We start from the raw sequence: 10913 nt of genomic DNA on the forward strand, positions 1-10913 counted from the left end.
TCTTTTTCTTTCTTTCTCTTTCTTCCTTCTCTTCCTTCCTTTCTTCCTTCTTTCCTTCCTTCCTTTTTTCTTTTCTTTCTTCTCTTTCTTCTTCTTTCCTTTCTTTCTTCTTTTTCTTCCTTTTTCATTCTCTTTTTCTTTCTTTCTTTTTTCTATTGTTATCCTGAATTCCTAGCACAGTTCCCAGAACATAGTATACACTTAATAAATGCTTGTTAGGTGCTTGATTGGCAGTTCCTTTACATTATGCTTCCTTAATTGTCTTTTGCTATACCACCAAAATTACAATGCATCTTATGAGTGAAAGCCAAGATGGTGAAATTTCCCTTATAGAGATTTCCATAACTATCTTAATTCAGAACAACAGGCCATTTGCATGTTTTCATAGTTCTAGATCAGAAATTCTCAAACTGTGACCTGATGGTCACCAAAACCAATTCAGGGGCTTTACAAGGTCAAAACTATTTTCATAATAATGCTAATATAGTAAATATTGATAGATATAACCCCTATAACCAAAACCTCCTGGGGGATCCTTCATAATTTTTAAGAGGACAGAGGGACCCTGATGACAAAAAGTTTGAGAACCACTGCCCTACATGAATCTTGAATTGGGGCCAGTCCTGTGCCATGAGCCATATGAGCTCAGAGCAGTGGAATTAGTCTGAGAGCTTGTAGGTGAGTGCTCTCTGGTGAGCAGTGGAAATGCTGCAGCTAAAAGAAAACCAAGGTATGTACCCTGAAAATACTTTGACTAAATCATTTGGCTGGCTAGTAGCCAAATTACATACTGTGCTCCCTTATTTGGCAACTAACTTGGAAATTTTTCTTCTGTTGGTTTGCAGAAAATAGGACATGAGATAGGTATGAACCAGTAATGCTACTACTTCATGTCACCTGAATCAACCACCAAGTGAAGAGGCAGCTGGCATCATTGTTCCAGCTTTGATGGATTCATAATCTCCTTTATATGAGTATTCCCTCCTTCAGGGCAGATTGCAGCCCAGCTGTACTATCTCATGCTGGGGGGGGGGGTTCTTATTTCTATTCTTCTATAGATTTTGTGCAGGGGATTTTTCCAACATGCTTCAGGCCTTTCAGCCAAAGGGCTGCACTTAAGGACCTAGAGGGCCACAAGTTCCCCACCCCTGCTCTAGGCTTTTTACTTTACTTTTATATTTTTTTGCTTTTCAGTTTGTTCAGTTGTTTTTCTCTTGGACTTCACTCTTGCCAACCTGCTTTTCTGTGCATACACTTCCTCAATACTTCTTGTATACAAGTCATCACTGAAAATATACTACAAGCCTATTTGTGCTCATCATTACTCTCTTTTTCATTGCCCCTTGGACCACTCACAGCTTTGATTCTTTTTTTTTTTTTGGTCACAGGCATTATTATTAACAGACCACTAGAAAAATAATCATGGTAGAGACCTTTAGTTCATTCTTCTAATAAGCCTGTTGATCTGGTCTTCCCTGTTACCAGCATGTGCACCTTCCACAAAATGTGTAGTCTTTTCCTTCATTCTGCCTTGTGGAGAAGATAATTTGAAGGGCCACAGGAAGTTGTTGGCAGCTTTGAAGTGTTTGCCAGCAGTGTAGATCTTATGGATCAAGTCCTCCATGCAGATAATTCCATATTTACCAAGAGATTTTGCAATAAGAGCATTATCCGTCAGGAAAATTCTGTTTCTTGATCTTGCTATAATCATGTTTGTAAATCAGGTCATTCACAGACTTCGGGTTTGGGTAACCCCATGCAATGTATGGTTCCATAATCCTCAGCATGCTAGTGGAAGCCTTGTTAAGCTTAACAAAAGTGCCATTGAAGATTTGGCAAAGACAAAGAAGCTGCAAAACGTTTTGGACTTTTGGGCTAACACCATTGATACCTCTGATTCTGATTACAAAAGCTAACGGGTTCAGCAGGTACATAGTAGTTGCCAGCTTTGCGTGCCATTCTAGCCAGCTGGATTTTGTGTCTGTACTCCTTACGGTAGGCTTTAGCTTTTTCATAGATAACTTTCCTACGTATTTTACAAAGCTTTTTTACGAAGCTTTTTTACAGCCATCTTCGTCTTTAGGCGTTTGGCCTTCAGTATTGCAAAAGCCTTTCGCTTTTCCAGAAGGGATTCTGGAACAGATGGTAGCTTCTTCTTTTCTTCTATGCCCACCATGATTCCAGCTGGAAAAAGGCTCACAGCTTTGATTCTTAAGGTATGATGGCATGTGGTGTGGAGAAGATGGTGAGAAAAAGAGAAAAGAGCTATTTAGGGTAGAAGAGGGAACTGAGAGAGGACAACCAATGAGATTGGGTTTTGTTTTCTTTCCTCTGTTTTTTCCCTCTCCCCTTCTCACTTCCTGTAGCTCTCATCACACTACCGCTGATACCAAAGTCAACCCTCAAATAGAGGTGAGTTAAAAAGGCAGAGACTGGAGCTGGGGAGGCCAGGTGAGAAATGGCCAAGGGGCTTCCTACCACACAGTTGAAGAAAGGGTTGTCATCTCATCACCAGAGATATGGAATTATTTACTCATGGCCATAGGTCAGACATACTAGAACCAGGCTCCAATTTCAGACCCTCTAAATCCATTCCTAGGCAGCTAGGTGGTACACTGGACCTGGAGTCAGGAAGATCTGAGTTCAAATCCAGCCTCAGACTTTTACCAGCTGTGTGACCCTGGACAAATCATTGAACCTCTGTCTGCTTCACTTTCCTTGACTGGAAAATGGGAATAAAACACTGCCCCCCCCCGGGTTGTTTTGAGGATCAAATGAGATCATATTTGTAAAATGCTTAGCACAGTGCCTGGCACATAGTAGATCTTAATAAATGTTTATTCCGTTCTATCTTTGGCATGAAGAAGAGGGAGGGATAACACAAACTCTCCCAATGGCAATAAAAAGAGAAGCTGAATATCCATTAATAAAGGCACCAGTTAGAGTAGTCATTGGTACGTGAGGGACAAGCATAAGTTGTACATTCATAAGGGATTGACTATAAATCATTTCATGTATAATGGAATCTTAGCAGTGCTTATTTTTAAATGGCTTCAATTGCAGATCTTTCTGTATTATGTGAGGAACCATTGCCAATTATTTGCTTCTGTTAGAAAGTTTATAATTTCATCCTTTTTAATGAATGTATGTTCTTATAGAAAAATCCATCTAATGCTATCACTTCATAGAGATACTGTTACGCAATAGGGAGTTGGATCTGAGGTTCGAGGACTTGAATCCCAGATTTGCCACTTATGGTCTCCTTATGATTTTGCCAAGTCATTTAACCAACCTCTTGAAGCCACAGATGCAGTTTCTTCATCTGTAAAAGGAAGAGGTTGAACTAAATGGCCTGTAAGGCCATTTCCAACTGTTAATCTATGATCCTTAACCCTATGACTTTGGAGAAGCAAGAACAAAATAGAAAAAGCATTAAACTTGGACTCAGGAGACCCAGGTTTAAATGTTATCTCTCATACTCACTAGTTGTGTAATCATGGTTAAGTCATTTCACTTTTCTGAGACTCAGTTTCCCCATCTAAGAAATGGGGATAATAATACACCTACATAATACCTCACAGAACTGTTGTAAGGAAAGTGTTTTATAAGTGTTAGTTGTTGTTACAGAACAATCCATTGCCCAATATCTTAATTACTTAATTGTAAACCTCACTGAATAGGAGATGCCAATTTTATGTTTAATTCGATTAAAAATTTTAATTTCTTATGGCAAATTCTCATCCTACTACCTGATTCAATTAATCAGCAATCACAGTAATACTGTTTTTCCACTTACATTCTTCCCTTCATGTTCATAATACTGGGACAAATTTTGCCTAATTAGTAATTAGCTTTAATGTAATGTTTCTAAACAAGTATAGTATCTTAATAATAAGTGTTCAATGTCACAGTTATCCTAAGTTGTGTAAACTCTGTATTGATTTAAAGAAATTCATTTGGGGTTCATTTCACACTCAAGACTGTGAGAGGAAACCTGGTTTCCCAAGTTAACACTGGGAAAACCTTGATTTCACTATGAAAAGCAAGCAACAAAATATGATAAATAAATGTTTGTCAAAATAATTTGAAAAATGAACTGGTTTTAGTATCATTTCCACTAAAAAATGCAATACAATAATGTTCATTTATCTGGACATCAGACATCTGGTAGTCTAGGACCTCTACGACACATTTATCAACTTATAAAAGCTTAAATCATGGAAGCTTAAATGGAACATTAGCGATAAAGAGTAAGAGGTAGGTGGGGCAGCTAGGTGGCTCAGTGGATAGAGCACCAGCCTTGAAATCAGGAGGACCTGAGTTCAAATCCACCCTCAGACCAAACACTTGACACTCACTAGCTGTGTGACCCTGGGCAAGTCATTTAACCCCAATTGCCTAAAAATGAAACAAAATTTAAAAGAGTAAGAGGTAGGAAGACTAGCAAAGCCTTCCTGGAAGAGACATATAGAATAATGAATTAATGAATGGATAAATGAAAGAATGAAAAACATCTATTGAGTGCTTATTATGATAAAGGTGATAAGGATATAAATAGAAAAAACTAGACAGTCCCTGTTCTCAAGGAAAGACAACATAAAAAATAAAATTCATCTGTAGGGCTGGTGGAAAAATCCAAGTTTCAAGGGTACAGAAAGACAGATGTCAAGGCTAGTAAATTCTTCAATTACATCAGTAGGTCACTTGGAGGTTGGGGGAGGTCTGTCAGGCAGATGGTAAGGTTTGGAAGATCTTAGAAGATGGTGGCAGGCCAAGCGATAAAGCCTAGTAATCTTCCATGTCACCAGAAGGAATAGAGTTGATCATTCCTGTCTGATCCATGTAAGTAGTCAAGCAGCCTACATGGCTTCTTGGTGCCCCTGGTGGTAGTAACAGGTTTTATCAACATTAAGCTGGGTTCTAGAACAGCCAGGGATCATCCCAAAGGGTATAAAAGAAGACAAGGGGGAAAGAGAGGTGTGAGGTGTCTCCAACGATGTGCTTAAGCTAGTTCCACCTGGCTTGAGACTATTAAATTTTCAGTATGATTTTATACCCTGGAAAATGGCAAAGATGCAAATAAGAATTTGATTGTTTTGTTAATTGTCTAGTGTTAAGAAAGTGATGGATAAAATTTTAATACGTAGATTAAATTTAAAAGTGTATCAAATATGCATTTTCCCCCCAGAGTTGGTTGTCAAACATTTACCAGAACACCATTGGATGTCTTCCCATTTACAAGCCACATCAGATATGTTCTGGGCCATCTGTCCAGGAAGGGCTGGGTCCAGGAAGGTGTAAGGGGGAAGGGTGGATTCTGATACAGCTAGACAGGGAGGGCAGAAAAGGTAAAGAAGGACGGTATCTTGTTCCCCTTTTCTCTAGGATGGGTTCTAGGACAAGAATGGGAGAAGGATGTGGGGGAAATATGTGGGCTCTGCACAGGCCAGAGGTGGAACAAGGATATGTATATTCATAACAATGACCTTGAATCATTAAGAAAAAATTAGATTATTCTTGCTATATGCCATTTAAAGAGGCAGCTTGGCAGAATAGACAAGGTGTTGGGAGTCACCAACTCACAGGCTGAAGTCCTGCCTGTGAAACATTCTAGCCGGGTGACCAAGGCCAAGTTACCTAATCTGTCTGCAACTCAGGCAACTTTCTAAGCCAGAAGAGTTGCTATATTGGTGAACTGACTTTCCATGACTGGAGTTACCCTAAACCAATGAAATGACAGGCTTGGATTTTTAAATGCCTTTGAAGAAAAGAAGGAAGAGAATTGAATTCATCATAGAAAGATTTCTATAAACATTGTTAAAACAACACCAAACTCGTGCCTGAAGGAGTAACGTTCAATTATCTAGAGCAATTATGACATACCTCATTTTCAGTGATAGTAAATAAGGTCAGTTATTATATATAGCTGTAAGATCAGTAGAAAAAGAGAACAATGATTATTTTTAAAAGATTTTCTGCTATCTTTTGTTTTTACATTATTATAATTCCTCCTAGGATGTTTCCCCTTCTGCTCCCACAGAGTCATCCCAAATAACATTTTAAAAGAAAACAATTTTAAGGCAACTCTGTTCTCATACATTCCTGTTCCCTCACTCTTAATCCTCATCTTTCTTCATCACCCCCTTTCATTAGTTGTGAAGTTTTTACTTCATTTATTGGGGTAGCTAGGCAGCATAATGGATACAGTGTCAGGCCTGAAGTCAGGAAGAATCACCTTCCTCAATTCAAATCTGGCCTCAGGCACTTACTAGCTGTGTGACCCTAGGCAGGTCACTTAACCCTATTTGCCTCAGTTTCCTCATCTGTAAAATGAGCTGTAGAAGAAAATGACAAACTTCTCCAGTATCTTTGCCAAGAAAACTCCAAATGGGGGTAATGAAGAGTCAGACATGACTAAAAATGATTGAATTTCATTTATTAATTCCTTTTCCCTTCTTTTTATCTTATCTAATTATTCCTTTTTTTCTCTCAGTTAAGTAAAATAAAATTCCCTTCCTTCATCGCCTTCATTTTCTTTTGTCAGTTTTTTTTCATTTTTGAGCCTTTTTCTATAGAGGATATCTTTTTTTCTCATTCTCTTCATTAATTCTCTTCCCTTCTGTCTAGTCTACTCTTTTCTTCTCTAGTTTGTGGTGCTTATACTTACTTATTTCTTCTTACATCTCAGTATCCCTCATGGAACTAAAGCTTCTAAGGTGCCTATTTTGAATTCCCTCTTCTGGACCATTTCTGTTATTCCATGTAGATCTTTCCCTTTATTCTCCACTTTTTTTCTGTTTTGCCTCACTTAGAAGTATCAATTCCCGAGAAAATAGAGAATAGGAGTATTTCAATACAGTAGAAATTTTCCCGCATCAGATTATATGGTACATTACTACTCCTGCCTTCACTATGATAATTTTTTCTCTCTGTTATTATTCAGTCAATTCAGTCACATCCAATTCTTCATGATCCCATGGACCACAGCACACCAGGTTTTTCTATCCTCCACCATCTCGCAAATATTATCCAAGTTCATTGTTTCCATGACACTATCTATCCATCTCATCCTCTGCCATCCCCTTTTCCTTTTGCCTTCAATCTTTCCCATGAGATCTGTCTTTTAATTATGTGGCCAAAGTATTTAAATTTCAGCTTCAGTATTTGGCCTTCCAGCAAATAGTCTGAATTAAATTCTTTAAGTATTAACTGATTTAACTCCTTGTTGTCCACGTGATTCTCAGAAGTCTTCTCCAGCACCACAATTTGAAAGCATCAATTCTGCAGTGCTCAGCTTTCCTTATAGTCCAATTCTCACAGCCATACAGTGTTACTGGAAAAACCATAGCTTTGATTATATGGATTTTTGTTGGCAAGATGATGGCTCTGTTTTCAGTATGCTATCCAGATTCGTCATAGAAAAGGAGCAAGCTTCTAATTTCATGGCTGCAGTAACCATCTGCAGGGATCTTTGAGCCCCAGAACATAAAATCTGACACTGCTTCCATTTCTTCTCCCTCTGTTTGCCAGGAACTGGTGAGACCAGTTGCTAAGATCTTAGTTTTTTAAGTTTCAAGCCAGGTTCTACATTCTCATCTTGCACACTAATCAAGACACTTAGTAATTCTTTTTCACTTTCTGCTATCAGACTGATATCATCTAAGATTGTTGATATTTCTCCTGGCAACCTTGATTCCAACTTTTGACTCACTCAGCGTGGCATTTTATATGGTATATTCTGCATATAAGTTAAGTAAAGTGACAATATATACAGCCTTGTTGTACTCCTTTTCTGATCTTAAACCAATCAGTTGTTCCATGTTCAGTTCTGTTGCATTTTGACCCAGATTCCTCAGGTGACAAGGACTCCCATCTCTTTGAGGACTTGCCGCATTTTTGTTATGATTTACAAAGTCAAAGAATTTAGTGCAGTCAATGAAGCAAAAGTAGATTTTTTTTCTGGAATTCCTTTGCTTTCCCCATAATGCAGCAATTGTTGTCAATTTAGTCTCTAGTTCTTCTGCCTCTTTGAAAACTAGCCTGCTCTTCTGGCAAGTCTCAGTTCACATATTGCACAAGTATGGCTTGCAGAAACTTAAGCATAACCTTGCTGGTGTGAGAAATGAGCACAATTGTTGGTGATTTGAACATTCCTTAGCATTTCCCTGTTTCAGGATTAGGACATAAACTAATCTTTTCCAATCTGGTGGTCACTGTTGAATTTTCCAGAATTTTCTCTCTATTTTTCGTGAAATCTCCTGGACTCATTTCCTCCCAATATTCCAAGTGTCAGATGCCCCAAAGAGCTCTGATTCTCTTCTTCTGAGGCAAGATGTTGTCCATAGAGGCAAAATGCTCTCAGAAATAGTGTTCTGTCTACATACCAAATTCCTGCAGATTATACCCATTTGTAAATTATATTTTCCCATTATGGAATATCTCTCACCCCCATGGAGATTGTTCTTTAGTTAGATGCCCTCCTGCCAATGGATTCATTTTCCTCCTTTCTCTCCCCTTATTTCAATCTCTCCCTTTGTCACCTCTCCCACTCTCCCTTAGTTGCCCTTCTTCCTGAGAGCCCCCAGGAGTAATTTTCCCTTCTTTGTTCACCATTGACTCTTGATTAAGGCATATCATACATTTCCCTCTGTCTTTTTCTTCCCCTCTCCTCCATCACATGTGCTCCCATTCTTTAGTTTTTTTCTCAGAAAAATGTTGATTCACTTGTAGATGGAGTGTTACGAGGTTTAGTCCATAGTATTTCATACTTGTTCCTCTTATGTAATGTTTTAATTAAATTAAATTAAATTCTACCTTTACCTGTGTATCCTTGTGTACCTGTAGAAAGAAATTTCTTAACAGTCACTGTATAATTATTTGGTTGTCATTTTTGTAGGGGTTTTTTTATTGTTTTTGACCTGTAGGTGACTCCAAGTTTTCCCCTCCCCCTCCTTTTTTCTGGGATTATTTTCTCCTTACTTTTGCATTCCTTGGCTGCCATGTTTGTTTACCTTTCTTGTGTTTTGTTATCTGAGGTATTTGCAAAGCAAATAATATGCTTGTGTCTACTTTTTTTTGGCAAGGATTCTTTGAATGATCCTCATTTATTTAATATATCTTTTGTTCTTGGATGGTCAAACCTGAGGGTTTTCAGAGTGTATCAACCTAGGATGCATCTTCTCCTTTTCTTTGGAAGGTTATTCCTTCCTTTCTTTGATCTCTTGTGAGTGCAGAATGATTTGTGTTATTCAAACTGTAGCAAAGTTGCAGGCTATAAAATAAAACCACATAAATCATCAGCATTTCTATATGTTACCAACAAAGCCCAATAGCAAGAGATAGAAAGAGAAATCCCATTTAAACTTACTCTAGACATTATAAAATATTTAGGAGTCTACCTCCAGAAACAAACCCAGGAACTCTATGAACACAATTACAAAACACTTCTCACACAAATAAAATCAGATCTAAATAATCGGAAAAGCATCAGTTGCTCATGGGTAGGCCGAGCTAATATAATACAAATGACAATTCTACCTAAGCTAATTTACTTATTCAGTGCCATACCAATCAAACTACCAAGAAATTGTTTTATAGAGTTAGAAAAAATAATGACAAGATTCATTTGGAAAAGCAAAAAGTCCAGAATATCAAAGGAACTAATGAAAAGAAATGCAGGGGAAGGTGGCCTAGCAATTCCAGATCTTAAATTGTATTATAAAGCAGCAATCATCAAAACTGCTTGGTACTGGCTAAGAAATAGGGAGGTGGATCAGTGGAATAGGTTAAATATGCAAGACACAGTAGTCAATGACTATAGTAATCTATTATTTGATAAACCCAAAGACCCCAGCTTCTGGGATAAGAACACACTCTTTGAAAAAAACTGCTGGGAAAACTGGAAAAGAGTATGGCAGAAACTAGGCATAGACCCAAATCTCACACCATATACCAAAATAAAGTCAAAATGGGTTCATGACTTAGATATAAAGGCTGATACCATAAGTAAACTGGGAGAACAAGGAATAGTTTACCTATCAGATCTATGGAGAACAGAAGAATTCATGACCAAACAGGAGATAGAGAACATTATGAAAAGCAAAATGGATAATTTTGATTACATTAAATTGAAAAGTTTTTGCACAAACAAAGCCAATGCAACTAAGATTAGAAGGAAGGTAGAAAATTGGGAAAGAATTTTTACAACCAGTCTCTCTGATAAAGGCCTCATTTCTAAAATATATAGAGAATTAAGACAAATTTATAAGAACACAAGCCATTCCCCAATTGATAAATGGTCAAAGGATATGAACAGACAGTTCTCAGATGAAGAAATTAAAGCCATCTATAGTCATATGAAAAAATGCTCTAAATCATTATTGATTAGAGAAATGCAAATCAAAACAACTCTGAGGTACCACATCACACCTATCAGATTGGCCAACATGACAAAACAGGAAAATGATAAATGTTGGAGAGATGTGGGAAAATTGGAACACTAATACATTGTTGGTGGAGTTGTGAAATGATCCAACCATTTTGGAGAACAATTTGGAACTATGCCCAAAGGACTACAAAAATGTGCATACCCTTTGATCCAGCAATAGCACATCTAGGGCTATATCCCAAAGAGATCAAACAAATAGGAAAAGGACCCACATGTACAAAAATATTCATAGCAGCTCTTTTTGTGGTGGCAAAGAATTGGAAATTGAGAGGGTGCCCATCAATTGGGGAATGGCTGAGCAAGTTGTGGTGTATGAATGTAATGGAATACTACTGTGCTATAAGAAATGATGAACAGGCTGACTTTAGAAAAACCTGGAAAGACTTATATGGTCTGATGCTGAGTGAAGTGAGCAGATCCAAGACTTTGTACACAATAACAGTCACATTATGCAATGACTAAGATT

General features: G+C 37.7%; 1 pseudogene; it reads right to left on the bottom strand.

The window, feature by feature from the left end:
* Positions 1-1415: 1415 nt before the first annotated feature.
* LOC110207519 (large ribosomal subunit protein uL30 pseudogene) lies at positions 1416-2203 on the bottom strand (annotated as a pseudogene).
* Between the last annotated feature and the right edge of the window lie 8710 nt (positions 2204-10913).

This window comes from Phascolarctos cinereus, unplaced genomic scaffold, assembly GCF_003287225.1.
Source record: "Phascolarctos cinereus isolate Bilbo 61053 unplaced genomic scaffold, phaCin_HiC Scaffold_2;HRSCAF=192, whole genome shotgun sequence".
Lineage (NCBI taxonomy): Eukaryota > Metazoa > Chordata > Mammalia > Diprotodontia > Phascolarctidae > Phascolarctos > Phascolarctos cinereus.